This window comes from Prionailurus viverrinus, chromosome D3 (genome assembly GCF_022837055.1).
Source record: "Prionailurus viverrinus isolate Anna chromosome D3, UM_Priviv_1.0, whole genome shotgun sequence".
NCBI lineage: Eukaryota > Metazoa > Chordata > Mammalia > Carnivora > Felidae > Prionailurus > Prionailurus viverrinus.
Window position 1 is genome coordinate 20,748,621 of NC_062572.1, and position 27,152 is coordinate 20,775,772.

Below are 27,152 nucleotides of genomic sequence, written 5' to 3' on the forward strand. Positions count from 1 at the left end.
CGGTCTGGGACCCCCAAAGGCCAAGTGTTCTCGTGGAGAATGGCTTTAGGGGTCATTCCTGGGAGCTGTGGGTACCAAAACACACAATAACTGGCCCCAATGTTGGCTGGGCTTCCAGTGCAGGAAATGGTGAGTGTCTGGCCCAGGGACCCAGACACTGAAGATGGCTGCTGAGTCAGCCCAGACTGGGCCAAGGACCCTGGAAGAAGAAGAGACAGAGAGGATGAGGCTAGGGTCTAGAGACAAGAGGAGGAAGCAGGACCCCTTCCCCTGTCTCTGCATCCAGTCACCTGTGCAGTGAGCAAGTACGATGAGGAAGAGAGAGACCCAGGCCATGGTGGAGGCCCGTTCCTCATGACTGCTCCTGCCCTCTGTGACCCCACAGCTGAGCAGACCTTCCCTAACCCCTCCTTCCCCTCTTCAACCTCTGAGAGAGGGAGGACCCATCCATGCATGAGACCCCCAGCTCTCTGACCTTTCACAGGCCCCGGTTGGTCCCTCATCCTGAGGAGGTCAGGGGTGGCCAGGGCAGGGGCTGTGTGGGGCCAGGGGGTGGGGAGGTCCCAGATGGGAGCCCTGAGCAGAAGGCAAAGGCAGTGCCAGGTGGCAGATTCAAGTCTCAATAACCCTGACCCCTCAGAACCAGGCCCTGAGTGACCCCTAGTGTCCAGTCACAGACACACCATTGTGTGACATGGTGACCAGCGCCCATCAGAGAGACAGCTCCAGCCTCCCCACTGCTCCCTTGCTCGTTCATGGGTCAAGACTGAGCTGGCATCTCTGGGACACACTCCTTTGAGATCATGATCAAGCTCAGAACAGTGACAGGTCTCCATGGACAGGTGTTCCCTTCCGTCCAGGAGGCTGGCCATTCCTCTTATGGGATTCCTCCCTGGTCTCCAGAACTCCCCTTCCACACCTGTTCACACAGCCCTGAGGAGTTGGGGAGCACTCCTTTCTGGGTTGTGTAGAAGCCCTCGTTTGTTCCTAGAAGGGTTAAGCCCTAAAAGCCTCGGTCATCTGTCACCATTTCCACCAGCTTAGAAACAGTCCTCTGCACACTGTGGTCACGGATTCCCTCCTATTATCTGTTCTGCAAGCACATAGACCCAACTCTGCAAGAGCCCTGCCAAGAGAGGCTGTGTGTGGCATTGACCTCAGAGCACAAAGGGCAAACCTGCAGGGAGTTCTAGGAGGGAAGGAGTGACAGCTGCAGGTGTTCTGACAGGGACCTGTTGGCAGACTTCATGTGTAAATCACCTATTAGACAACTGTTACCTTAAAATGAATGTGTGTCATTTGTTCCAAAAACTCAGCTCCGAAAGAATGATTTAAACTCAGTGACAGTTTCAATGGGAAGGTACAGATTCAATTGCGAGTGTGTTTCCCCGGACCCATGTTTCTTGCAGAGAGAATATGATTTAATATAGTGGTTGCCAAATGCGTGAAAACATAATGGAAAATACGTGACATTTAGTTCTTGGTTGAAGAGGGGCCAATACCTTGCTTAAATCACTTGATTCATTATTGTTATTACTATTCTTATTATTATTTTAATAAAGATTTTGCATATTAGGTCTGCTCTAACAGGTAAAGTAGGAAAGCTCAACATGGTGCCCTGGGAAACACCATGAGGAGCCTGTTCCAGTGAACCTCACACTGATCTCTCTGGTGGAATGAACAAACACAGAGTTTGCTGCATGGAACGATGAGGGGTCAGACTCCTCTCCGGGTGGGTAAAGAAATGGTCACTGTGTCTTGTGTTCACCATGTTCAGGATAGAAAAATTGCTCAGTCAGCCGCCGCTGATTAGAGGAATGATTTTCCACTAGCTAAGGCCAATTTGACCCAGAAAACTCTTTCAAAGATCCCATATTGACACCAGCTGAGGTGGAGATAAGGGGCACTGTGTCTCTGAGGTCACAGGCCCTTTAGCCCTGAGTTGAGACAGACGTTTCAGCAGAGGCCTATCCTGGCTGGAGGTGTCACTGGAGTGTCTGGGGGTGACAGTCCAGCCCTGAGAGGATGCAGAGTGTGCCTCGTGTCCCCGTGGGCCTTGAGCTCCAAGGGAGCAGCACTGAGGCTGCTGTCCCAGAATCAATGCGCTGATCAGCTTCATGCGCTACCTGGAGCCCAGACATGGTTGGGGGCTCAGCCGCCCATGGGGACAGAGACTCACCCACGGATCCCTGAGCTTCAGCCTCACCCCAGGAGAGCAGGTGTTCAAAGCAAGTCCTGCCCTGCTGATGGGACTCCAGTGACACTCGCTGTCACTGGGTTTCCTGCTCATGGGGATTCTGTTTCCTCGATTGTGACGCTGATGAAGTCTGGGTGAGCACAGGTTGACAATGACTCCTGGGGAGACAGAGGAACTTGGAAAGTGTCAAGTCCAGGACACTATACACTAGCTCATGCTGGACAAAGCAGGAAAGAATATCCAATGGGAAGAAGACAGTGTCTTCAACAAATGGTGTGGAGTAAACTGGACAGCAACGTGCAGAAGAACGACTGCACCACTTTCTTACACCATATACAAAAATAAACTCAACATGGATGAAAGACCCACAGGTGAGACAGGGAACCGTCAAAATCCAAGAGAAGCACGCAGACAGCAAACTTTGACCTCAGCCATAGCAAATTCTTACTGGAACTACAGGACACAAGAGCAGGCCTCCCCTCGATGAGCCACTGGGCATGAAGTTTTTTTATTTATTATTTTTAACAAACGTTCGTGTGTTTATTTACTTTTGAGACAGAGCAACAGAGCATTTGTGGGGGAGGGGCAGAGAGAGAGGGAGACACAGAACCTGAAGAAGCTTCCAGGCTCCGAGCTGTCAGCCCAAAGCCCCATGCAGGGCTCAATCCCACGAACCAGGAGACCATGACCCGAACAGAAATAGACACTTAATGACTGAGCCACCCAGGCTCCCTGGGATGAAGATTATTTTGAGTTAAAAAGCAGTCAAGGTCCACACACACAGGAGAAGTTATTCATGTCTCTTCAACTGAATAAAAAATTCAGTGTGAGCACCTGCTCTGGGAAGCCAGCTGGCACCACAGACAACTGCACTAGGATATGGACATGGTGGGGGAGACCGTGGTGGGGGGAGGGGTGGCCAGCAAGGCCTGTTTGGTCACAGTCCTCTGTGTCCCATCATTTCTCAGGGGCCCTGCACACATTGTTTTCCCAACATCTACTCTATTCTTCTTCTCTCTGTGATGTGCATTTCTTTGCATTGAATACTAGACCCCTACCTCGTCCATGTAATTCAGAAAAACATAGGTCTCATTTTCTCTACGTGTCTTTTGACTTTCTAGGTCTCTGTTGATTCTCATATGTTCTCTATTAAATTTCTTGTGTGTCACTTCAACCTCCTCAAGGACAGGTCTCACTATAGAGGACTCTCCCCTACAGGAGCCTCCACAGAAGCTTCTCAATAAAAGAGGCTCGGAGACAAGGTCTGTGGACCCAGGGGTTTTGGTCTCATTTCCTTGTTATCTGAGACACTGTGAGTAACCAAAGCTGCTCCCACTGCCATAACCTGTAGCACAGTAATAGTCAGCCTCGTCCTCAGGCTGTGGCCCAGAGATGAGCAGAAGCCCTGCATTGGCCGAGGCATCTTTGGACCCGGAGAAGCGGCTGGGGACCCCAGGGCCCTGGTGCTTATTTGAGTCTGAGTAGAACCTCAGTAGATACCGGGGAGAGGTCCCTTGTTTCTGCTGGTACCAGTATATGTGGTAGCCGCCAACGTTGTAGCCACTGCTCAGGGTGCAGGTGAGTCTGGCTGTTGTTCCCGGAGATGCAGACAGGGAGGACGGCTGGGTCAGCACAGGCTGGGACAGGGAACCTGCAAACACAGACACTGGTCACTGATGGAACCAGAAATGCAAGGAAAATGTCCCAGGATGCTGAGCATGGCAAGCACCCTTTGAGATCCCCCTGTGTCCCTGAGGCAAGCCCCTACCTGTCCATTGAGACACAAGCATGAGGACTAGAAGAGTCCAAGCCATGGTGACATAGACCCTAGTACCCACACTGGGCTGGGCTGCCCCAGGCCTCCTTTTCTCCTCCACCCTTGCTGCAGGAGGAGCTGTCCATGCAAATGAAGCCCATCTAGTGACTGCCCAGCCCCTCCCTGAGCCCTGGTGCTTCAGCCCAGCTGAAGGACACACCCTGGGGACGATGGAGGTTGGCTTCACCACTGGGGAGAACCCTGGGAGGAAGCACCTGCATGCACAACGCACAGGTCCCTGCTCGGGGGACCTTGCCACACCAGAAGGGACACACGTGCCAACTTCCCATCAGGGAGCTCAGAGCCCAGTCCCCAGGCCCAGGCTCTGAGCAGTTGTGAAGACACCACAGGGTACTCCCTCAGCGCCCCCTCTTGGCTGACAGGCACATACCTCACTGTGTCCAACAGCCCTGAGAGCCCAGCTGGTTTCCTCAGCTCCGTTTGTTCACACATCCTTGAGCTGAATCATGGCCAACGTGATCCCATAATACTGCCCTTGATGACTGCAGTGTTTTGCATGCTCAGAAGGAGTCCTGTTCTCTGTGAGTTGCAAACATTACCTCCCGTTAGTGGTAAGTTGTTGACATCTGGCAGAAGATGCTGCAGACATCACATCCCTGCACTGGTGTGCAATGTAGCATCTGTAAACCTTGGGAATGTTTTTCAGCTCCTATGCATTGTAGCAATGGATGCCAACGAGTGTCCAATAAATTGGGTTTTGTTTTAATCTGCGATTTTTTAGCTCATTTAGTGGCTAAGTGATTTATCAAGGAAAGGGAAAACAATGAATTTATCTTTGATGAAGTCCAATGGATCAGTTTTTTTATGGCTTGTGCTTATGGGGTCTTATCTAAACATGTTTATACAAACCCTAGAGCCTGAAGACTTTTTCCATTTTTATGTTTACAACTGTATACTTTACAGTATGTCAATAATCCTTTTAGTGAATTTTTTTATGAAGTGACAGTTTTCGGTGAGCTTCATTTCTCTCGATGGACATCCAGTGGTTCTGTGGACATTTGTTCAAAGGCCATCCTTCCTCCTCTGAAAGGCTTCTGCAACCTTGTGAATAAGGTTTTCTTATCCATAAGTATCCATAAGTATTTCTTATCCATGCTTTTGTGAGTTTGGTTCTGAGTTTTCTGTTCTGTTACTTTGGCCACTGTGTCTACCTTCCATCCACACCACTCTGTCTTGTGATAGAAATTGAATTACACTTCTCTACAAATTGGGAAGAATTGTCATCTCTACTATATTGACTCTTCTAATCCTTAAACACAACATATCCCTCCACGGTTTTGGATCCACTTTGATTACATTCCCAGCATTGTCGAGATTTCAGCATCCATGTCCTGTACATGTTTTGTTAAATATTCACCCAAATACTTCATCATGGAGTGGTTTGAAGTGTTATTTTTACCTTGTTTTTCACAAGTTTATTGCTCGTATAGACGCAACTAAATGATCTTTCTACGTTGATCTTCTGTTCCGCCACCTTCCCGAAATTGCTTATTACCCTTTGAATTCATATATTTACATACATATTCATAGCTCCCTTTGAATTTTTCCCCTATATCATCCTCTGGCCTGAAAATAGGGACAATTCGCTCTTGTTCTCCTTAGTCTGTATGCCTCTCATTGTTTGACGTGCCTTATGGTTTGATCAGGCACATCCAGTCCTATGGCTAACAGCAGTGTTGAGACTGGACATGATGACCTTGGTTGCCACCCTTGGGGAAAAGCTTTCAGAGCTTCACCTCAGTGTGTGTTAGCTGTGGTGTTTCATCATTTTCTTTATCAAGTTGAGGATGTGCTCCTCTATTTTCATTCTCTGAGAAATGTTGTCTTTTTCATTCATTCATTCATTCATTCTCATTCTTTGTCATGAATAGGTTTTGCATTGTGTGAAATGCTTTTTCTGTATTGATTGATAAGACCAGGTTTTTTTAAAATAATTTTTAAAATTCAGTGTATTCATTTATTTATTTAGAGAGAGAATGATAGCTTGAGCTGGGGAGGGGGAGAGAGAAGAGGAGAGAAAAGATCTCAAGCAGGTTCCATGTTGTCAGCATGGAGCCCAATGGAGCACTTGACCTCAGGAACCCTGAGATCATGACCTGAGCTGAAATCAAGAGTCCTATGCTTAACTGAGCCAAATTGGTGCCCCAGGGTTTTTTCTTATTTGGCCTGTTAATACTGGAGATTACATTGACTGATTTTTTAATATAAAACTGGCCTTGCATTCCCACAATACACCCCATTTCATTGTTGTGTGTATTTCTTGTGATACATGTATATAACTGAATACTGTTTTTTTAATATTTTCTTTGAAATAGTTTTCTTGTTATTTGCGTGACATATTCCATTTTTTTTCTGTTTTGAACTAGGGTGCTATTGACACCAGCTACTGAATGACAATTTTAGAATGAATGATTTCTGGGGCACCCGGGTGGCACAGCATACTATTCATGATTTATGCACACGTTGTGGTCTCACGGTTCATGGCATCGAGCCCATCAGAAGGTTCTGTGCTGACAGTGCAGAGTCTGCTTGGGTTTCTCTCTCTCTTCCCCTCTTTCTTTCTCTCTCTCTCTCAAAAACAAACAAACTTAAAAAAAAGAAAGAATTCTTACCTTAACCCAATTCAGCATATTGATCCACAAGCAAGGAATATCTATTCATTCATTCCAGTTTTCTCTAATTTCTCTTACGATGCTTTGTAGTTTTCCATAAACAAGGCTTTCAATTTTTCCAAAATGCATCCTTAAGAATTGCATAATTATATCACTATAAATGGAACTGCTTTTATTTTTATATATTGATGGTTTATTGCCTCTCTATGGACTACCATTTCTCTCCTCATTCTGTTTTTGCAACCTGAAGCCCAGAATTGAAGCAATCAGACTCAAACCATCTGCGACAGAGCCCTAGAGCTGATTGCGAATCAACACCTTTTCTTCTAGGACATCTCCACTGAATATTTTTTTAAAATCTGAACAACAAAGTTTGCCTTTGAAAACATGCACACGGTGGGAATGGGTCGTCAGTGTAAAAATATAACTGAAGGAAAGGATATGACAGTGTCACATCATCTGTCTCTCAGACAACGGAAGGTCTGTTGAAGATCTGAGCACAGAAGTCACCCCCTGAGCCACCTGAAGGGTAACGTCACCAGACCCAGAGGGTGAAGGGAGATTTTGTCTCACTTCCCAATGGGACTGATGCACTACATAAGCATTAGCACTATCGTGGCATATAAGACAGTAATAGCTTGTCCTCATGCTGGAGTCCAGAGATATCAGAAAACCTGAACTGGTCAAAGCATCTTCAGATCCGGAAAATGATAGGAGACCCAAGATCCCTGGAGTGCATCTGACTCTGATTTGAATCTCAGCAGAAACCAGGGATGGCTCTTTGCCTTCGGCCAGTGCCTATATATGGTGTCACTTCTCAGGGTGCAGATGTGGGTCAGCACAGGCTGGGAGAGGTTTGCTTCTTCCAAACACAGACACTCCTGTGTAATGGGGCAGGGATGGAGGTGAAGCTGCTTGGGGGTCTGATCCAAAGGGGTTGACAGAGGGACAGGGGACTCACCAGTTGTCTGAGAACAGGAAGGGAATGTGAGGGGACTACATGCAGCTGTATGTTCTGTCCATTTTCCTCCTGAGGGATGGACCCTGGAAATAGGAAACTACAGCAAGATCACTTCTAGTTTCCTCTGAAATCCTAATATGGAGATGGATGTCAGACCTGAAGAGCCAGAGGGAGAGACTGAAGGTCTGAGGGACACGGGAAGAGACGGGAAAAGAGGAGGGAGGGTTTGGGGGGTGTTGGCAGGGAGAGTCTGCAGGATCTGGTCCAGATTCACATGTAGCTGGTTCAGACAGAGGGTACTTTGACTATGACTAGGGTTATTGTCCATATATCACCTGTGCGTACATCAGTAGTGACACAAAGCCCTTTAAGGACCACATGGTGACACTGATGTGTGGATGAATGTTTGCTGGGCAGCACATTCAGGTGCAGACACAGTATTTATTCCTGCGCATCTTCTCCAGACCCCGTGGGGACGTGCGGTTGGCCTCTGTTATGTCAACTGTCAGTGTCTTCCCGGGATGCCCAATTTTTCTCACATTACATTCAAACATGAGCATTTCTATTTTCCCTGTTCAAGGAAAGATCTTTCTGCAGTAGAATCCCATCTGCATGTGTCTCCAGGTAAGTTTCATACTGAAAAGATGCTGGGAATCATGATCTTTGTGCACAGGTATTTTCTCTCGCCTGCTCGCTATCTGAGATGCTGTGAGCAATGAAAGCCGCTCCCACTGCCATGAGCTGTAGCACAGTAATAGTCAGCCTCGTCCCCAGAGTGCGACCCAGAGAGGAGCAGAAGCCCTGACTTGGCCGAGGCATCTTTAGATCCAGCGAAGAGGCTGGGCACCCTGGAGTCTTCTCCATTCTGAGTCTCCCCCTTAAAATTTCTTGCAGGATTTGTTTAATGGTCCCAACTTCCTTTAGCTTCTGTTTCCCTGTTAACTCTTTATCTCTCCTTACATTCTGAATGACAGCCTTCCTGGAGGAAAGATTCTTGGCTACATATTTTTCCCATTCAGCCCATTGAGTATATCCTGACACTCCTTTCTGGCCTTCCAAATTTCTGTGGACAGATCTGCTGCGACCTTGATCTGTCTTCCCTTAGAGGTTAAGGACCTTTTCCACCATGCTGCTTTCATGACTCTCAGTTTTTCTGTGTATTTTGTGAACTTACCTATGATATGCCTTGGTAATGGCCATTATTTGTTGAATCTAATTTGTGCTCTCTGTCCTTTTGGATTTTGATGTCTGTACCTTCCCTGATTGGGAACTTTTCAGCTACAATTTGCTCACATATATTTTCTCCCCTTTTTCTCTCTCTTCATCTTCTGGGACACCCATGATATGAACGTATTCCTCTTAGTAAGTCCCTGAGTTCTCTAAACCCTGTATTGTGATCTTTTGCCTTTGTTTTTCTCTTTTTTTTCGGCATCATTATTTTCCATAATTTTATCTTCCGTAACACTGATTGTGCTCTGTTTCTTCCATCCTCACTCTCATGGCATCCATTCAAGATTGCATCTCAGTTACAGCATTTACAACTTGGGCTTGACTAGATTTTAGTTCTTTTGTCTCTGCATAAAGGGATTCTCAGGGGTCTACTATGTTTTTTTCAATCTCAGCTAGAATACTTATAATCATGGTTTTAAATTCTAATTTAGACATCTGACTTATATCTGTATTGATTATATCCCTCCACAACATTTCTCCTTTTATATTCTTTTGGGGTGAATTTCTCCATCTTGTCACTTTGGCGAAAAAATAATAATAAATTAAAATTAAAAATTAAAATTAAACAAATTTTTAAAAATAAGCAAAAAAAGGAAGCTAGATGCTAGATGTGTCTTGGTCTGCTTGAGGAGAGATCTTTGATGGAAAAGAGAAAAAAGAGAAAAGAAAAACAGCTTACAAATTTACAATATTTTTAAAAAAATAAAATTATACAAAATGAAGAAAATAAAACAGAGTAAAAAGTTTTGCTCTTTTTTTATCCAAGAAAGAAAAGAAATAAAAACAACAACAAAAACTGGAGCAAACAAAAGAACAAACGAACAAGCAAACAAAATGAAATTGAAAGAAGCTAGATCCAGTTTCTCCTAGAACTGAAACTTTGTATCACAATATGGTCCCCAGATTCAGCCCATGGAAGGGGTTTGCCTTGTTCTGGGGGATGTGCCCAGAGATTGCAGATGGATAGGGCTCTGTGTAATGGCTCCATTCTCCATTTGGTGGTGCTTCTTCGCTCACTGGGGTGGGTAATTGTGGGTCTGCTACAGGCTAAAATGGCTGCATCCTACGCTCTAGTCTCCTGAGCAGAAAAATTTCACACCCTCTTGGATGAGCACCCTGTCACCTCTCCTTTGTCCCAGGCTTCTGTCCATTCCCCACCTTTACACTGTCTGTGTTTATTTATTTATTTTGAGAGAGAGAGACAGAGTGTGAGCAGGGGAGGGGCAGAGAGAGATGGAGACACAGACTTGGAAGCAGGTGCCAGGCTCTCAGCTGTCATTACAGAGCCCGATATGGGGTCAAACCCATGAACCATGAGATCATCACCTGAGCCAACGTGGGAATGCTTAACCAACTGAGCCATCTAGTACCCCATAGCTTAGGTCTTCAAAGCGTTTAGAGCACTCAGCACTTCAAGAAGACACATGTGTTAGTATAAATTGGTCGCAGAATAAATTAGATTGATACTAGGTAATCTGTCAATCTGAGTAAAACTTCCATGAAAGAAGGTATACTGTAAAGCACCCCTCAGTTCCCAACCCCATGCCACATCCCTCCAAGGGATTAGTGTGGCTGCAAGAAACCAAGGCCTAGCCAGAATAAACTAATAATAATAATTATTATTATCATTATTGTTATTATAAACAGATGTGGATTTCTCTTTCATCTTGTATGACCTTAATATCTTGGCTTTATGACTAGTGAGCATATTCTGCCTGGTGTTCACAATCTGGAAAATGTACCTTTTTGGGTGCAACTTTTTGCCCAACCAAACAGACTGGAGAACATTTTCCCTCTGTCTGTCTATGCCTCTGTCTCTCTCTTGGTCCAGATGGGCCTGCTGTTGGGGGAGTTAGTCATGAGAGTTTCCAGACCCTAGGAAACATCTGTCACCTCAACCTTCAAGTTTGTGCTGGAAAGTCTATTCCAGGAGCACCAGCCCAGTGTCCCAGTTTAGTGGGCCTGTGGCACCTTTGTGTCATAATTACCCGTGAGACTGGGGACGCCATTTTCACTACAGCCTCCTTACCACCTGTGCAACAAAGGTTTTTGCTTTCTTAGACTAATTTAGGAGTAAACTTTGGATTGTTGGGCAACCCAATCAGGTGTAGGCCAGCAGCATGGGTGGTGAAAGAATTCACCCAAGCAGAGCAAAGGAGATAGAAGTTTAGGGAATACACTGTAAGGGAGCAGCAGGCAGGACAGCAAAGCAGAGATGGTCTCCCAGGAGGCAGTGGTGGGGGCTGTGGTCAAGAGGGGAAGGTAAGGAGGTGTGAAATATTTGGCTTTTTTTTTTTTCCTTTTTTGGTACCTGTGTCTGGGTAGGAGTCAGCTAGGGCTTATAGATATTTTGAGGTGACTTGTCTAATGGGCCTGTTTGCATCCAGCCCACTCGTCACTGTGGGACCTTCTACCATACTCAGGTGACCATTGCTCAAGCCTGTTGCCTAAAACTGGCCTCCGTGTTCCTGCTTGTTAGATCAACAATGAAAAATCCTTGCCATTTGGGCAGAGGTCTCATCTTCAGTAGAGGCTCATGTTGAACAGTGGGGGTGTGCTGTCTATACATAAACTTGTCTGTCCGTCTGGGGTTCTGTGCAGTTATAGACCAGAGCATGTTATTATACTATCATGCTGACGGGTGATTTGAGTGTAATTCCTTGGTGGCCTGGTCCATGGGATTTCGGAGGAGCGGATCCTCTGGTGCTCCGGGCTGGAATCCTTGTTGAACCATCATTCATGTATGGAAGTCTTGCATTCTGGAGGACACAGAGTTCAAAAGTGGATTAAATTGGAGGGGGGAAGGGGCAACAATTAGGCATATGCGTATTGAAGCCACAGGTCCTAAAAGAGAAAGAAGGCAGCGTAGCCATGACCAGGTTTCTTTCCAGGAAAACCATCCTTATGTTGCCCAGTCCCACGGGGAGGAAGGTCGTTCAATCAAATCGTAGACTTTTTTTTATGTTCCCTGATTGACCCTTTAGCAGGACACAGATACCCTCTGGGCTTCAGCTAGGACATCTAAACTCAGTCATTTCTGCAAACCGAATGTGACTAAAACCTCCAACTGGGTGTGTAGAATCACAAAGGGTCTACCTATTGTAGACCCTGGGGCATGTGTACTGGGCTCTATGCCCTCACCTGTGTGCACTCCTAGGATGCCTGTGCTGTCTCAGGCAATAACACTGTGTCACTCCTTCCTCCTCAAAGACAGGTGTTCCCACAGTGGTGTCCCATACACAAGCCTCCACTGAAGCTTCTCAATAAAAGAGATGCAGGGGTTTTTGTCTCACTTCCTGCTTATCTGAATCACTGTGAGTAACGATAGCTGCTCCCACTGCCTTGATATATAGCACAGTAATAGTCAGCCTCGTCCTCAGGCTGCAGCCCAGAGATGAGCAGAAGCCCTGCATTGGCCGAGGCATCTTTGGACCCAGAGAAGCGGCTGGGACCCCAGGGCCCTTGTCCTTATCTGAGTCTGAGTAGTAGTACAGGAGATACCGGGGAGGGCTCCCTGGATTCTGTTGGTACCAGTATATGTAGTAGCCTCCAACATTGATGTCCCTGCTCAGGGTGCAGGTGAGTCTGGCTGTGGCTCCCAGAGATGCAGAGAAGGAGGCTGGCTGAGTCACGACAGGCTGGGACAGGGAACCTGCAAACACAGACACAGCAGAGGGAAGACAAGGGACAGGGTACATGAGATTGGGGAGCTGAGCCACAGGGATTTGACTCTGGCTGCGGGCTCACCCTGGTGCCCTGGATCCTGTCCATACCTGCGCAGTGACAGAGGAGCACGAGGAGGATGGGGATCCAGGCCATGGTGACACACCCCCTTCTTAGGCCCAGAGCTAGGGCTGGACTGCCCCTGGCCTGTCTTATCCCCTGTCCACAAGGTCACAGAGGAGGGGCTGCTCATGCAAATGGGACCCACCCCCACCTCTTCTCCATGTGCACACACAGGGTCTGTGGCCCTTGGACACGAGGACTTCCTGATGCACTGGGTTCCCCTGGGTGGGCCTGGAAGCAGCAGCTGCGGGGACCACACACAGGCCCAGGTCCAGGAACTCCTCCAGGTCCTTCAGGTCCTGGACACACCTGCCCTGGCCCCACTGGACGCAAGGGGCCCAGTCCTTGCTTTCTGTCAGTGGAGGACTGCCCAGCTGGATGCCCCTGTCCTGCAGAAAGCCCCAGACACAGTGTCACAGTGCCCCCTGCTGGTCTCTGGGTGAACCTCTCCTTTCCCACCGCTGGCTTCCCTGATGTCTGTGTTTCCATAACCTGAGAATGACCCTCCTGGGAAAGAGAAAGGTCCTGCTGTGCAGGAATTTTTTCTGTTCTCGGTATAAGAGGGGTTTATATCCTTTTTCTAAAGCACTTATTTATATTGTGGGTCTAGTCTTCCAGGTAGGAAAGGTCAACATGATGCCCAATGAAACCCTTTGAGGGGTCTCTACTTAGGCACCCAGAACCATAATACTCATAAAATTACCAAAAGACAGAGCTTCTAAGGCAAAAGGATTTGGGGATGACCACTCTCTGCAGTGGGAACAGCTACAGTCCCCGCAATTTGTGTCCAGCATGTTGTGTATAGAGCAATTATTCATTCAACAACCCGTGACGAGATGAATGAATTTCTAGTACCCCAGGCCACCTGGACCCCGAAGATTCTGTCAAAGCTATCTCATCTGAGTGATGGAGAGGTGGAGAAAAGTCCGGCTTTATTCTTGAGATCACAGCCCCTGTGGCTCTGGTTTGGGACACAAGACTTTCCTTCAGAGTGCAGCCAGATAAAGGTACCACTGCAGTGACTGAGGGAGTGATAGCCCACCCCTGACAGCACAGGGGGTTTGTGTCTGTTGTCCCCATGAGGCTCGAGCTCCGTGAGAGCAGCACTGAGGCTATGTCACAAAATCAGTGTCCTGACCAAGCGCTGAGTGGAGCCCGTAGATGGTTGGGGGATGAGCTGTCCACAGGGACAGAGACTCTCCCTGGGATTCCTGACCATCAGGCTCAGCCCAAGAGAGCAGGTGTTCAGGGCAGAGCACCTCAGTGAAGACTATGATTTATCGCAAAAGGCCACCTCTGTCAACTGTATCCCTGGAGCTGCAACTGTGTCTCCTGTTGTCAGACACTGCATGTCGTACCTGGAAGGACACACGGGGTGCCCCAAGGACATACAGACAGAGATACTGCCCAGGTGCATGTGCGGTGTGCACGGGAATCGGGACAAAGAGGTCTGAGCACAGCTGTGGTATGTAAGGTGGGATCTGTAGGGTGACCCAACCGATGTCCCTGCAGAAGGGGGATAGCCCTGGGTCAGAGGGCAGAACATGTGCCAAGGCCCAAGAAACAGGGGAGGGTAGTGGCTGGTGACCCTGGTGAACATGTCTCCTGGAGGGAAGAGAGATGGACCAGCTGAACACATGAATTCAGCATCTCCAAACGGAACAGAAAGACCTGGAAAATAAGTATCCATTTAGTTAACCCTGAAATCTGTGTTTCCCCTTTGGGAAAGCAGGTGAATGTACATATAGTCACAAAGGCCAAATAGATCCGTAATGATACTCCCATGCACTTGCTAATTCTGCAGATCCGACCTTTTATCCTCACATTATTATGTCTTCTAATCCTGAGTGGTCCACACGATTGTCAGCGGAAACCCAGCTCTTGTCTCTTCAGGGGCCAGTGACATGGTCTTCAGGTGATTGGTGACGCCTGGGAGCTCAGGGTTGGGGTGTCGCTTCCCAACTGGCCTGAGGCACTGTGCAACTCCAAGGCTGTTATTCCACGCTGACCGGGAATAAACAGCCTCCCCCTCAGCCTGAAGACCAGGGATGTTCAGGGAAGCCAGGCTGCTTGCCCTACATCCAGAAACTCTGTGGAGACCCCAGAGGGCTAGATGTTTGTTCTTCCATTGAAATGAAGTTTGGGAACATGGCTCAGGTGTTGCTGAAGCCAAGCTTTTGCCTCAATGCCAGCAATGTTACAGTGTCCAGTATAAGAGAACCTGGCCATCATTCTAGGACCTTGATCACTGACGGTGGCCGAGTCAGCCCCGCCTGGCTCACAGACACTCTAAAGGGACCCAGAGGAGTTTGAGCAGGGCAGGAGTCCACTGTGAATGAGAGTGAGGGTTTGGAGCAGAGCTGGCACGTCTCCCACCCACCTTGGATGAGACTGGCTCTCAGCTATGTGGGGAGGGAGGGAGGTGAGGAGGAGAGGGGCCCAGGTCATGATGGACATGCAGACTCTGACCTCTAAAGCTCTGTTATGGAGACTGGGCTCCTGGAGGTCTCTTTCTATCCAGAAATTCCCATGTGGGTGGAGTTGCTGCACTCAGGTACGCCTTTGCTGTACGTCTGTCCAGCTCCCGTGCCCTGGGGTTTCACAGGTGGAATGAGCCAGAGGAAGAAGAGAGGAGCTAACCTAAGGGCACAGGCAGCCTGGGTGGTGATGAGCCCCAGGTCCTATCAGGTGAGTATCCTCTAGCGAGCACACTGATGGCTGGCCCCCTGGTGGCCCTGACTTCTGTCCCTGATTGCTGGCCAAAACCACATGGATTATTCCATTCTATCCCACATACCTTCACACCCCAAAAACATCCTGTCCTCTGTGACAAAACTGGCACCCCAGTTAGAGGCCCGTGGTTGTCTGGACCCTCATTACTGAGCTGCTCCAGATGGCCGTCAGGTGCTGGGTCCACAGCTCTGGGCTCACCCGTGTGGTTCATACACATGCCCACAGCACCCCTTTCTAGCCCCGTTACAGGTGACAAAGCATGTGAAAGGCAATGTGAGTATCGCGCCTGGGGGAAGGGAAGGCCCTCTTGACTCCTGCCACTTACACAGCCCCCTCCTCACTACTGGGGGAGATCTCTCACCTCAGGGCCCATCACTAGGCTGCAACCTTCTCACCACCCCCCCCCACGGCTCCATTCCCTACAGCAGCCTCCCCAGATCCTGACCCTCCCTCATGGGTTTACATGAGTGGAAGACAGGGTGACCAGAGACTGGCCCCTGAGGAATGATGTGTCCTCGGCTGGCACAGCAGGCAGACAGAAGCCTGGACTGGCCACATCCCACGGCTTGGGAAGGCTGGGGCGCTCCTCCTCCCTCAACCCCAGACTACTGAGCAGGGTCAGACCCCCGGGCCCTCACCTGGATTCCTCTTCTGTCTACTGCTTGTGGGAGTGGGGGAGTCCATCAACAAGGACCACAGGAGAAGGGATGGAAAGAGGCAGCTCTGCCTTGTCAGAAAGACAGAGAGAGGTGGCTCCCTGGGACCCACCTCTCAGCACAGCTCTTCCAGCAGGACCCGAGCCGGGACCACTGACCTCAGGAGGAGGGGTCTGACGGGGACGCAGTCAACAGCCTCTGCCGGGTCCCTCCTCACGCTCCCCTCTGGCTCCTTGATCATCTATGTAGCACTGAGACATCATCACAGCACGTCAGATTCGGGGATTTCCTGTCAACCCTTCCAGTGTTCCAGGTCCACCTCACGGCCTCACCTTTGTTCACTCTCCAGAAACATCTTATGTGTTGCTATTCATACTTCTTTGTCCTCTTTCTCTCCCAGGACATTTTCAGCAACATGACGACGCAGGTTGTCCTTAGCGCACTCACGCTGTATCTAAGCCCAAGGGTCATGCCGGCACATACTTGGTGTTCACCAGAGGGTGTGGAGGGACTGATCTCTGTACAGTCATCTATCCTGATCAGGGACACATGGAATCTGCCCGCTTCTGACCCAATGAGGACTCAATTCCCAGCACAGCCTGCCCCCAGGTGTGCAGTAAATCCGCCCAACGGAAGAAAATCAGACAATGTTTTGCAGAGTAAGGCTGAGTTTAAGGGCACAATTTGGGAAAACAAGGATACTTTTTGTAGACAAAATTCCATAGCCTTGGACTAAGACTCCACTTTTGGAGGAAATGAACAAAGAAGCAGCTGTGTTGGCCAAGGGGTGTGAGCTGCACAGGAAGTCCCATTCCTGAGGGGACAGCAGGTTTGGGTCTCCCTTCCCCACAGGACTGGAGCAGTTTGTGAGCTTTGAGACTGTGGTCCCACACTGAACAGTAATAATCAGCCTCATCCTCAACCTGGAGGCTGGAGATGCTCATGGAGGTCACGTTCCCTGACCTGGAGCCTGAAAGTCTGGACGGGACCCCCGCAGACCGAGCACTGCTACCATAGATGACAACGTTGGGGACACTGCCTGGGAGCTGCTGGTACCAGGACACACCTCCAGCCCCAACATTGCTGCTGCTTCCAGTGAAGGAGGTGGTAACAGTCTTATTCACAGGCTAGGAAACTGCAGATGGCTGAGTCACCACCAGCTGGGTCCAGCGCCCTGCAAGTCAGAAGAGAGACACGGGGTGAGAGAGAGAGGTCAGTGGACAGGGCCCATACATGGTTCCACAGTCCTGTCATCTCCAGCCCCGATCCCAACCTCCAACCACCTGTGCAGTGAGCCAGCAGTGTGAGCAAGAGAGGAGCCCAGGCCATGGTGGAGAACCCTGCTCAGCAGTGTGTCCTCAATGTCCTTCAGCTGGGCTCCCAGAGTCTCTCTTATTGCCTCCAGCAGCCCAAGGGGAAGGAGAGACCCTTCATGCAAACCAGCCCCCTCCCCCTGGCTGGCCAGCCCCAGCCTGAACCCTGAACCTGACCCTTGTCTGGAAATCTCACCCCAGGAGGGGAAGGAGCGAAAGCTGTGGGGCCTGACCTGGGGCTCCCCAAGGGCCTGTGAGCACCCAGAGGCTAAGCCACAGTGAGAACCAGAGCCAGGTGGCTCCCAGCTGGGATCACAGCACACAAGGCTCAGAGACAGGCCACAGCGCCCCCTGTTGCCCGAGACCCAGACATGCCCATATGTTTGGTCTTGCCCACAAAATACTTAAAAACATCAATAGACTTTATGATTTATTGTCACAGAAAAATTTAGTGGAAATTCCAGCGTTACCAAATACACCAACCCCCTTCACCTCCTTGTCTTTCCCATCATCCAACTCTAGCCCGAGTGTGGTCACTTGTTATACACCATGAACCAACACTGACAAGTCATTGTCACCCAAAGTCTACATTTACAACAGCAAAGCTCACTCTTGAGGTTGTTCACTCAATAGGTTTAAGAGTTATACACTGATATATGTCCATTTTAGAACCACAAAGAACACTTCCACTCCCACAAAAAACCTCTGTGCTCCAGCTGTGCATCCCTCCCTATGCTCAACCCCTTGCAACCACTGATGCTTTTATTGTCTAAATAGATTTGTCTTTTTGGAGAATGTTACATGCTTGGAGTCACACAGCGTGCAGCCATTACACGTTGGCTGCTTTGATTTAGCAACGTGCAACAAAATGTCCTCTGTGTCTTTTTATGTCTTGGTGCCTCATATCTTTGTAGCTCTGATCAATATTCTATCGTTGGGGCTTACTCACCTGTCACCTCCTGAAAGGCATTGCGATTGGCTGCTGCCAGGTGTGGACAGTTATGCATAAAGCCACTGTCAACATACTTGTGCAGGGTTTTTTTGTACACATTGTTTTTAACTCCTTTAGGTAAATGCAAAGATGCATGATCCCTGGATTTTAAAGCAAGACAAAGACAAAGTTTGTTTGGTTTTGTTTTTTGGGTGTAAAAAATTTTTTTTTTATTTACATCCAAGTTAGTTAGCAATAATCATGATTTGGGGAGTAGGATCCAGTGGTTCATCCCTATATAGAATAGGCCGTACTCATGCACACAAATGTCTTCTTAATGCCCCTTGTCCATTTAGCCTATTGCCCCTCCCACAACACCTCCACCAACCCTCAGGTTGTTCTCTATATTTAAGAACCTCTTATGTTTTGTACCCCTCCCTGTTTTTATATTATGTTTGCTTCCCTTCCCTTGTGTTCATCTGTTTTGTATCTTAAATTTCACATATGAGTGAAGTCATATTATACTGGTCTTTCTCTGACTAATTTCGCTTAGCATACTAACCTCTAGTTCCATCCATGTTTGTTGCAAATGGCAACAATTCAGAGAATGTTCAGTTTTAAAAGAAATTGTCAAAATCTTTTCCAAAGTAGCTGTACCATCCTGAATTCCCCTCACCAATGAAATAAAGTTCCGTTGCTCTACATCCTGGCCAGACGTTGGTGTCATCTGTAGTTTTGATTTTGGCCATTTTAATGGGTATGTAATACTATGTCATTGCTGTGTTTTTTGTGCAATTTCTTACTGACATATGATGTTGAACAGCTTTTCTCAAGCTAATTTATATCACGTGAATATCACCTTTGTTGAGATAATCTGCAGTTTTTAGATTCACATTGTTTCCTTACTATTGAGAAGCCTTATCTTTTAAATCAAAAAAAAAAAAAACAACCAAATAGTTCTCTCCTTAAATCACCTTCCATTTGCAGTAGAAAGGAATATGTATAAAGAAGACTATGCCCCAAATTTCCTCCTTATTGCAATCCTTTGTTGGATGCAAATATATGTCACATGAATTTTGTGACTTCCTTGAAATAAGAAGAGATGTATCCAAAGGGAGTCTTTACTCCCCCTCACGGATAGTGAACATCCTTCTTGTACCTAAGGGCTCTCAAAACACCCTGAACAGAGCTTCAGGGTAGATGGAAGAGCCATTCTCCAGTCTACATGCTTGTAAGTATCAGACTCTCCTCATCCCCATCACTTTCTGAGCAGCAGTAACTGCAATGGAGACGTTGCCCACAGAGATGATGAGGGGCCCTCACAGGGTCACCAGCTGCTCAAGAGGAAAAATGAATAAAGGTGAAAAGGGAGAACTTTTCTTGTAATACAGCGGCAACGAGTTCATCCCCTGTTATGGTGAGTGTGGGACTGGGAAGTCCTTTTACATTCTAAGAGGGGGTCAGAGGAAAAATCATGGAACCACCCATCAGTCAGCCAGTGCTAGTAGGCTTCCTTTGGAAAAGTTAGTGATCTTGACTAATCCCATTAAACAGGTTTCCTTCTAGTTCTGTCGATTTCTTTCTTCATTCTGCAGAAGCTTTTTATTTTGATGTAGTCCCAATAGTTTATTTTTTCTTTGATTTCCCTTACCTGAGGAGATACCCCTACAATAATGTTGCTACAGCCAATGTCAGAGAGATAACTGCCTGTTCTCTCTAGAATTGTTATGGTTTCAGGACTCACATTCAGGTCTTTAATCCACTTGGAGTTCATTTTTGTGTATGGGGGAAGAAAGTGGTCTGGTTTCACTCTTTTACATGTAGCTGTCCAGATTTCCCAGCACCATTTGTGGACAAGACTGTCTTTTTCCCATTGTGTATTCTTGCCTCCTTTGTCAGACATTGATTGGTCATATAATCTTGGGCTTATTTCTGGGATATCTATTCTGTTTCATTTTTTTGGTCTGTTTTTGTGCCATTACCATACGGTTTCGATTACTATAGTTTTCTAATATAAATGGAAATCTGGAATGGTGATACAACCAGTTTTGGTTTTCTTTTTCAAGACTGTTTCACTATTTGGGAACCTTTGTGGTTCCATACAAATTTTAGGACTGATGGTTCTAGTTCTGTGAAAAAGGCTTTTGGCATTTTGATAGGAATTGCCTTAAATCTGTAGATTGATTTGGGTAGTATAAATAATTTAACAATATTTGTTTACCAATCCATGATCAGGGATGTTTGTTCATTTCTTGTGTCATCTTCAATTTCTTTCATCAACCCTTTATAGTTTTCATAGTAAAAGTCTTTCATCCCTTCGGTTAAGTTTATTTTTGGGTATCTTATTATTCTTGGTTCAATCTTCAATGAGATTGATTTCTTAATTTCTCTTCTGTGGCTTCATTATCAGTGTATAGAAATGCAACACAGTTCTGTACATTGATTTTGTATCCTGTGACGTTACTGAATTTATTTGTCAGTTCTGACAGTTTTTTGGTAGAATCTTTAGAATTTTATATATGTAGGCAGGCCGATCAGAGAAGATGGCCACATAGGACGATGCTGGGCTCACCACGTCCTGCTGATCACTTAGATTCCCCCCACATCTGCTCAATAACCCAGAAAACTGCCAGAAGGCTAGCAGAGTGGACTCTCTAGAGTCAAGCATAGACAAGAGGCCCATGGAAGAGGGTAGAAAGGGTGGAGAGGCAGTGTGCCCTACACGTACTAGTGGGAGGGAGCTGGGGTGGTGGAGGGGCAGCCAGCCCACCCCGCAAGACAGATGCCCCCAGTCTGGCTTGCAGATTGGAGGGGCCGGATTCCGTGAGTTCTGACAGCCAGTGGGACTTGACATCTGGAATGTTAAAAGTAAACAGCCCTGCTCTCAGACAGTGGGGAGGGCAGGAAGACACCAAGAGGGAGAGTTGTTGAGCCCCGGCAGACAGAGTTCAGCTTCCGGGGAACAAAGGCTCTGGCCACCGACATCTCCCTCTCCCATCCCCAGCCAAACTCCCTAATGGAACCAGTTCCTGTCACCAAACTTGCTTGCACCACGCAAACACCCAACGCTGTGCCTCTGTGGATCCATCCCTTTGATGAGTCTGCCTGCTTCCCTCCTGGTACTGCAGGGCCCCTCCTGCAGGGGACCACCAAGAGCAAACCGAGCTGAGCCTGTCCCTTCTGCCCTGGTGCACTTTTTGATGCACCCGGGCTAATACGCCAGATCCCATCTAAGCAGCACCACTAGCCTGGCAGTGTGCAAGTAGCCCACTCAGGGGCCACACCACTCCACAGTGAGTCCTGTCCCTGGGAGAAGGGCAGATAAGGAACACATCAGTCTGACTGTGGCCCCAGCAGTGGGCTGGGGGCAGACATCAGGTCTGACTGCGGCCCCGCCCACCGACACATGTTACTCCAGATAGCACAGAGGAAGAGCCCTGCTGTTCCAACAACTCCAGGGACTATCCAAAATGATGAAATGGAAGAACTCTCCTCAAAAGAAACTCAAGGAAGTAGCGACAGCTAACAAATTGATCAAAAACTGTTTCAGCAATATGACGAAACATGAATTTAAAATAATAGTCATAAAATTAATCACTGGGCTTGAAAAAGGTATACAGGACAGCAGAGAATCTATTGCTACAGAGATCAAGGGACTAAGAACCAGTCACGAGGAGCTAAAAAGTGCTATAAATGAGGTGCAAAGTAATATGCAGGTGACCACAGCTCGGAATGAAGAGGCACAGGAGAGAATAGGTGAATTAAAAGATAAAATTATGGAAAAAGAGGAAGCTGAGAAAAAGAGAGAGAAAAAAAAATCCAGGAGTGTGAGGGGGAGAATTAGAGAACTAAGTGATGCAATGAAACACAACAATCTCTGTATAATAGGCATTCCAGAAGAGGAAGAGAGAGAGAAAGGGGCTGAAGGTGAACTTGAACAAAACATAGCTGAGAACTTCCCTGATCTGGGGAAGGAAAAAGGCACTGAAATCCAAGAGGCACAGAGAACTCCCTTCAGACGTAACTTGAATCGATCTTCTGCACAACATATCATAGCGAAACTGGCAAAATACAAGGATAAAGACAAAATTCTGAAAGCAGCTAGAGATAAACACACTCTAACATATAAAGGGAGTTCGATAAGACTACTGACGGATCTAGCTACTGAACCTTGGCAGGCCAGAAAGGAATGGCAGAAAATCTTCAATATGGTGAATAGAAAAAATATACAGCTGAGAATCCTTTATCCAGCAAGTCTGTCATTCAGACGAGAAGGAGAGACAAAGGTCTTCCCAAACAAACAAAAGCTGAAGGAATTCATCACCACTAAACCAGCCCTACAAGAGATCCTAAGGGGGATTCTGTGAGAGAAATGTTGCAAGGACCACAAAGTACCAGACACATCTCTCCAAGCATGAAATCTACAGATATCACAATGACTCTAAACCCATATCTTTCTGTAATGACATTGAATGTAAATGGACTAAATGCTCCAACCAAAAGACATAGGGTATCAGAATGGATAAAAAAACAAGAGCCATTTATTTGCTGTCTACAAGAAACTCATTTTAGACCTGAGGACACCTTCAGATTGAAAGTGAATGGATGGAGAACTATCTATCATGCCACTGGAAGTCAAAAGAAAGCTGGAGTAGTCATGCTTATATCAGACAAACTAGACTTTAAATTAAAGGCTGTAACAAGAGATGAAGAAAGGCATGATATAACAATTACAGGGTCTCTCCATCAGGAAGAGCTAACAATTATAAATGGCCATGCACTGAAGACGGGAGCCCTCAAATATATAAAACAATTCATCACAAACATAAGCAAACTTATATTTTTTTAACTTTATTTATTTTTGAGACAGAGAGAGACAGAGCATGAATGGGGGAGGGTCAGAGAGAGAGGGAGACACAGAATCCGAAACAGGCTCCAGGCTCTGAGTGGTCAGCACAGAACCTGACGCGGGGCTCGAACTCACGGACCGCGAGATCATGACCTGAGCTGAAGTCGGATGCTTAACCGACTGAGCCACCCAGGCGCCCCAAGCAACCTTTTTGAAAAGAATGTGGCAATTGCAGGGGACTTTATTACCCCCCTTACACCAATGGATAGATCATCTAGACACAGGATCAATAAAGAAACAAGGGCACTGAATGACACATTAGATCAGATGGACTCAACAAATATATTTAGAACTCTGCATCCCAAAGCAACAAAATATACTTTCTACTCAAGTGCACATGGATTATTCTCCACGATAGATCACATACTGGGTCACAAAATGGCCCTTCATAAGTATAAAAGAATTCAGATCATACCATGCATACTTTCAGACCATAATGCTATGAAGCTTGAAATCCACCACAGGAAAAAGTCTTGAAAACCTCCAAAAGAATGGAGGTTAAAGATCACCCTACTAAAGAATGAGTGGGTCAACCAGGCAATTAGAGAAGAAATTTAAAAATATATGGAAGTAAATGAAAATGAAAATACAACAATCCAAATGCATTGGGATGCAGCAAAGGCAGTCTTGAGAGGAAAATACATTGCAATTCAGGCCCATCTCCAGAAACAAGAAAAATCCCAAATAAAAAATCTAACAGCACACCTAAGGGAAATAGAAGCAGAACAGCAAAGACACCCCAAACCCAGCAGAAGAAGAGAAATAATAAAGATCAGAACAGAAATAAACCATACAGAATCTAAAAGAATTGTAGCGCAGATCAATGAAACCAAGAGTTGGTTTGTTTTGAAAAAATAAACAAAATTGATAAGCCTCTAGCCAGGCTTCTCAAAAAGAAAAGGGAGATGACCCAAATAGATACAATCATAAATGAAAATGGAATCATGACAACCAATCCTTCAGGAATACAAGCAATTATCAGGGAATACTATGAAAAATTATATGCCAAAAACTGGACAACCTGGAAGAAATGGACAAACTCCTATGCACCCACAAACTTCCACAACTCAAATGGGAAGAAATAGAAAATTGAACAGACCCATAACCAGTGAAGAAATTGTATCACTTATCAAAAATCTCCCAACAAATAAGAGTCCAGGAGGAGATGGCTTCCCAGGGGAATTCTACCAGACATTTAAAGCAGAGATAATACCTATCCTTCTCAAGCTACTCCAAAAAATAGAAAGGGAAGGAAAACTTCCAGACTCATTCTATGAAGCCAGCATTACTTGGATTCCTAAACCAGACAGACTCAAAAAAAGGGAACTACAGGCCAATATCTCTGATGAATATGGATGCAGAAATTGTCAACAAGATACTAGCCAATCGAATCAAGAGCATATAAAAAGAATTATACACTAGGATCAAGTAGGATTTATTCCTGGGATGCAGGGCTGGTTCAACATTTACAAATCAATCAATGGGATACATCACGTTAATAAAAGAAAAGATAAGAACCATATCTCCTGTCAATCGATGCAGAAAAAGCATTTGACAAAATTAAGCATCCTTTCCTAACAAAAACCCTCGAGATGTTGGGGTAGAAGGAACATACTTAAACATCATAAAAGCCATTTATGAAAATCCCACAGCTAATATCATCCTCAATGGGGAAAAACTGAGAGTTTTCTCCCTGATATCAGGAACGTGATAGGGATGTCCACTCTCACTGCTGTTGTTTAACATAGTGTTGGAAGTGCTAGCATCAGCAATCAGACAACAAAAGGAAATCAAAGGCATCAAAACTGGCAAAGACAAAGTCAAGCTTTCACTTTTTGCAGATGACATGATATTATACATGGAAAACCCGATAGACTCCACCAAAAGTCTGCTAGAAGTGATACAGGAATTCAGGAAACTTGCAGGATACAAAATCAATGTACAGAAATCAGTTGCATTGTTAGACACTAATAATGAAGCAACAGAAAGACAAAGAAAGAAACTGATCCCATTCACAATTGCACCAAGAAGCATAAAATACCTAGCAATAAGCTTAACCAAAGATGTAAAAGATCTGTATGCTGAAAACTACAGAAAGCTTATGAGGGAAATTGAAGAAGATATAAAGAAATGGAAAAACATTCCGTGCTCAGGGACTGGAAGAATAAATATTGGTAAATGTCAATACTACCCAAAGCTATCTACACATTGAATGCAATCCCAATCACAATTGCACAAGCATTCTTCTCAAAGCTAGAACAACCAATCCTAAAATTTGTATGGAACCACAAAAGGCCCCGAATAGCCAAAGTAATTGTGAAGAAGAAGACAAAGTGGGAGGCATCACAATACCAGACTTTAGGCTCTACTACAAAGCTGTAATCATGCAGACAGCATGGTATTGGCACAAAAACAGACACTTAGACCAATGGAATAGAATAGAAACCCCAGATTTAGACCCACAAAAGTATGGCCAACTGACCTTTGACAAAGCAGGAAAGAATATCCACTGGAAAAAAGACAGTCTCTTTAACAAATGCTGGGAGAACTGGACAGCAAAGTGCAGAAGGAGGAAACTAAACTACGTTCTTACACCATTCACAAAAACAAACTCAAAATGGATAAAGGACCTGACTGTGAGACAGGAAACCATCAAAACCCTAGAGGAGAAAGCAGGAAAAAGCCTCTCTGACCTCAGCCGCAGCAATTTCTTACTTGACACATACCCAAGGCAAGGGTTTAAAGGCAAAAATGAACTATTGGGACCACATCAAGATAAAAAACTTCTAAACAGCAAAGGAAACAATCAACAAAACTAAAAAGCAACTAATGGAATGGGAAAAGATATTTCCAAATGACATATCGAACAAAGGGCTAGTATCCAAAATCTATAAACAGCTCACCAAACTCCACACCCAAAAAACAAATAACCCAGTGAAGAAATGGGCAGAAAACATGAATAGACACTTCTCTAAAGAAGACATCCAGATGGCCAACAGGCACATGGAAAGATGCTCAACGTCGCTCCTCATCAGGGAAATGCAAATCAAAACCACACTGAGATACCACCTCACACCATTCAGAGTGGCTAAAATGAACCAATCAGGAGACTATAGATGCTGGAGCGGATGTGGAGAAACGGGAACCCTCTTGCACTGTTCATGGGAATGCAAACTGGTGCAGCCACCCTGGAAAACAGTGTGGGGGTTCCTCAAAAAATTAAAAATAGTTCGACCCTATGACCCTGCAATAACACTGCTAGGAATTTACCCAAGGGATACAGGAGCGCTGATGCTTAGGGGCACTTGTACCCCAATGTTTACAGCAGCACGTTCAACAATAGCCAAATCATGGGAAGAGCCTAAATGTCCATCAACTGATGGATGGATAAAGAAATTGTGGTTTATATACGCAATGGAATATGATGTGGCAATGAGAAAGAATGAATTACGGCCTTTTGTAGCAATGTGGATGGAACTGGAGAGTGTTATGCTAAGTGAAATAAGTCATGCAGAGAAGGATAGATACCATATGTTTTTATTCTTAGGTGGATCCTGAGAAACTTAACAGAAGACCATGCAGGAGAGGAAGAAAAAAAAAGAGGTTAGAGAGGGAGGGAGCCAAAACATAAGAGACTTAAAAATTGAGTACAAACTGAGGGTTGATGGGAGTGAGAGGGAGGAGAGGTTGGGTTATGGGTATTGAGGAGGGAACATGCTGGGATGGGCACTGGATGTTGTATGGAAACCAATTTGACCATAAATTTCATATTTTAGAAAAATAAAAAAATACATAAAATAATATTGGACATGTAAAAAAAGTCATTTGAGGCTGAAATCTTTAAGGGAAGAATGACTTTTCCTGGGGCTTCTGCCTGGCTCAATAGGTTAAGTGTCTGACTTTCCCTCAGGTCACACTCACTGTTCATGACTTTGAGCCCCACTTCAGGTTCTGTGTTGACAGCTCAGAGCCTGGAACCGGCTTCAG

At 46.1% G+C, this 27,152-nt stretch overlaps 1 protein-coding gene, 1 long non-coding RNA gene, 1 pseudogene and 1 gene segment (V, D, J or C); 1 reads left to right on the plus strand and 3 right to left on the minus strand.

The window, feature by feature from the left end:
- Window positions 1-12,674, minus strand: part of LOC125148936 (immunoglobulin lambda variable 5-37-like) — a 647,249-nt pseudogene extending 634,575 nt beyond the window's left edge.
- The window catches only part of LOC125148931 (immunoglobulin lambda variable 5-37-like), a 1,027,427-nt gene that overhangs the window by 667,259 nt on the left and 333,016 nt on the right, over window positions 1-27,152 (minus strand).
- Window positions 1-27,152, plus strand: part of LOC125148968 (uncharacterized) — an 863,358-nt gene that overhangs the window by 666,095 nt on the left and 170,111 nt on the right. The window lies entirely within an intron of this gene.
- Window positions 1-27,152, minus strand: part of LOC125148935 (immunoglobulin lambda-1 light chain-like) — an 899,300-nt gene that overhangs the window by 643,108 nt on the left and 229,040 nt on the right. The gene's annotated exons all lie outside the window — the stretch shown is intronic.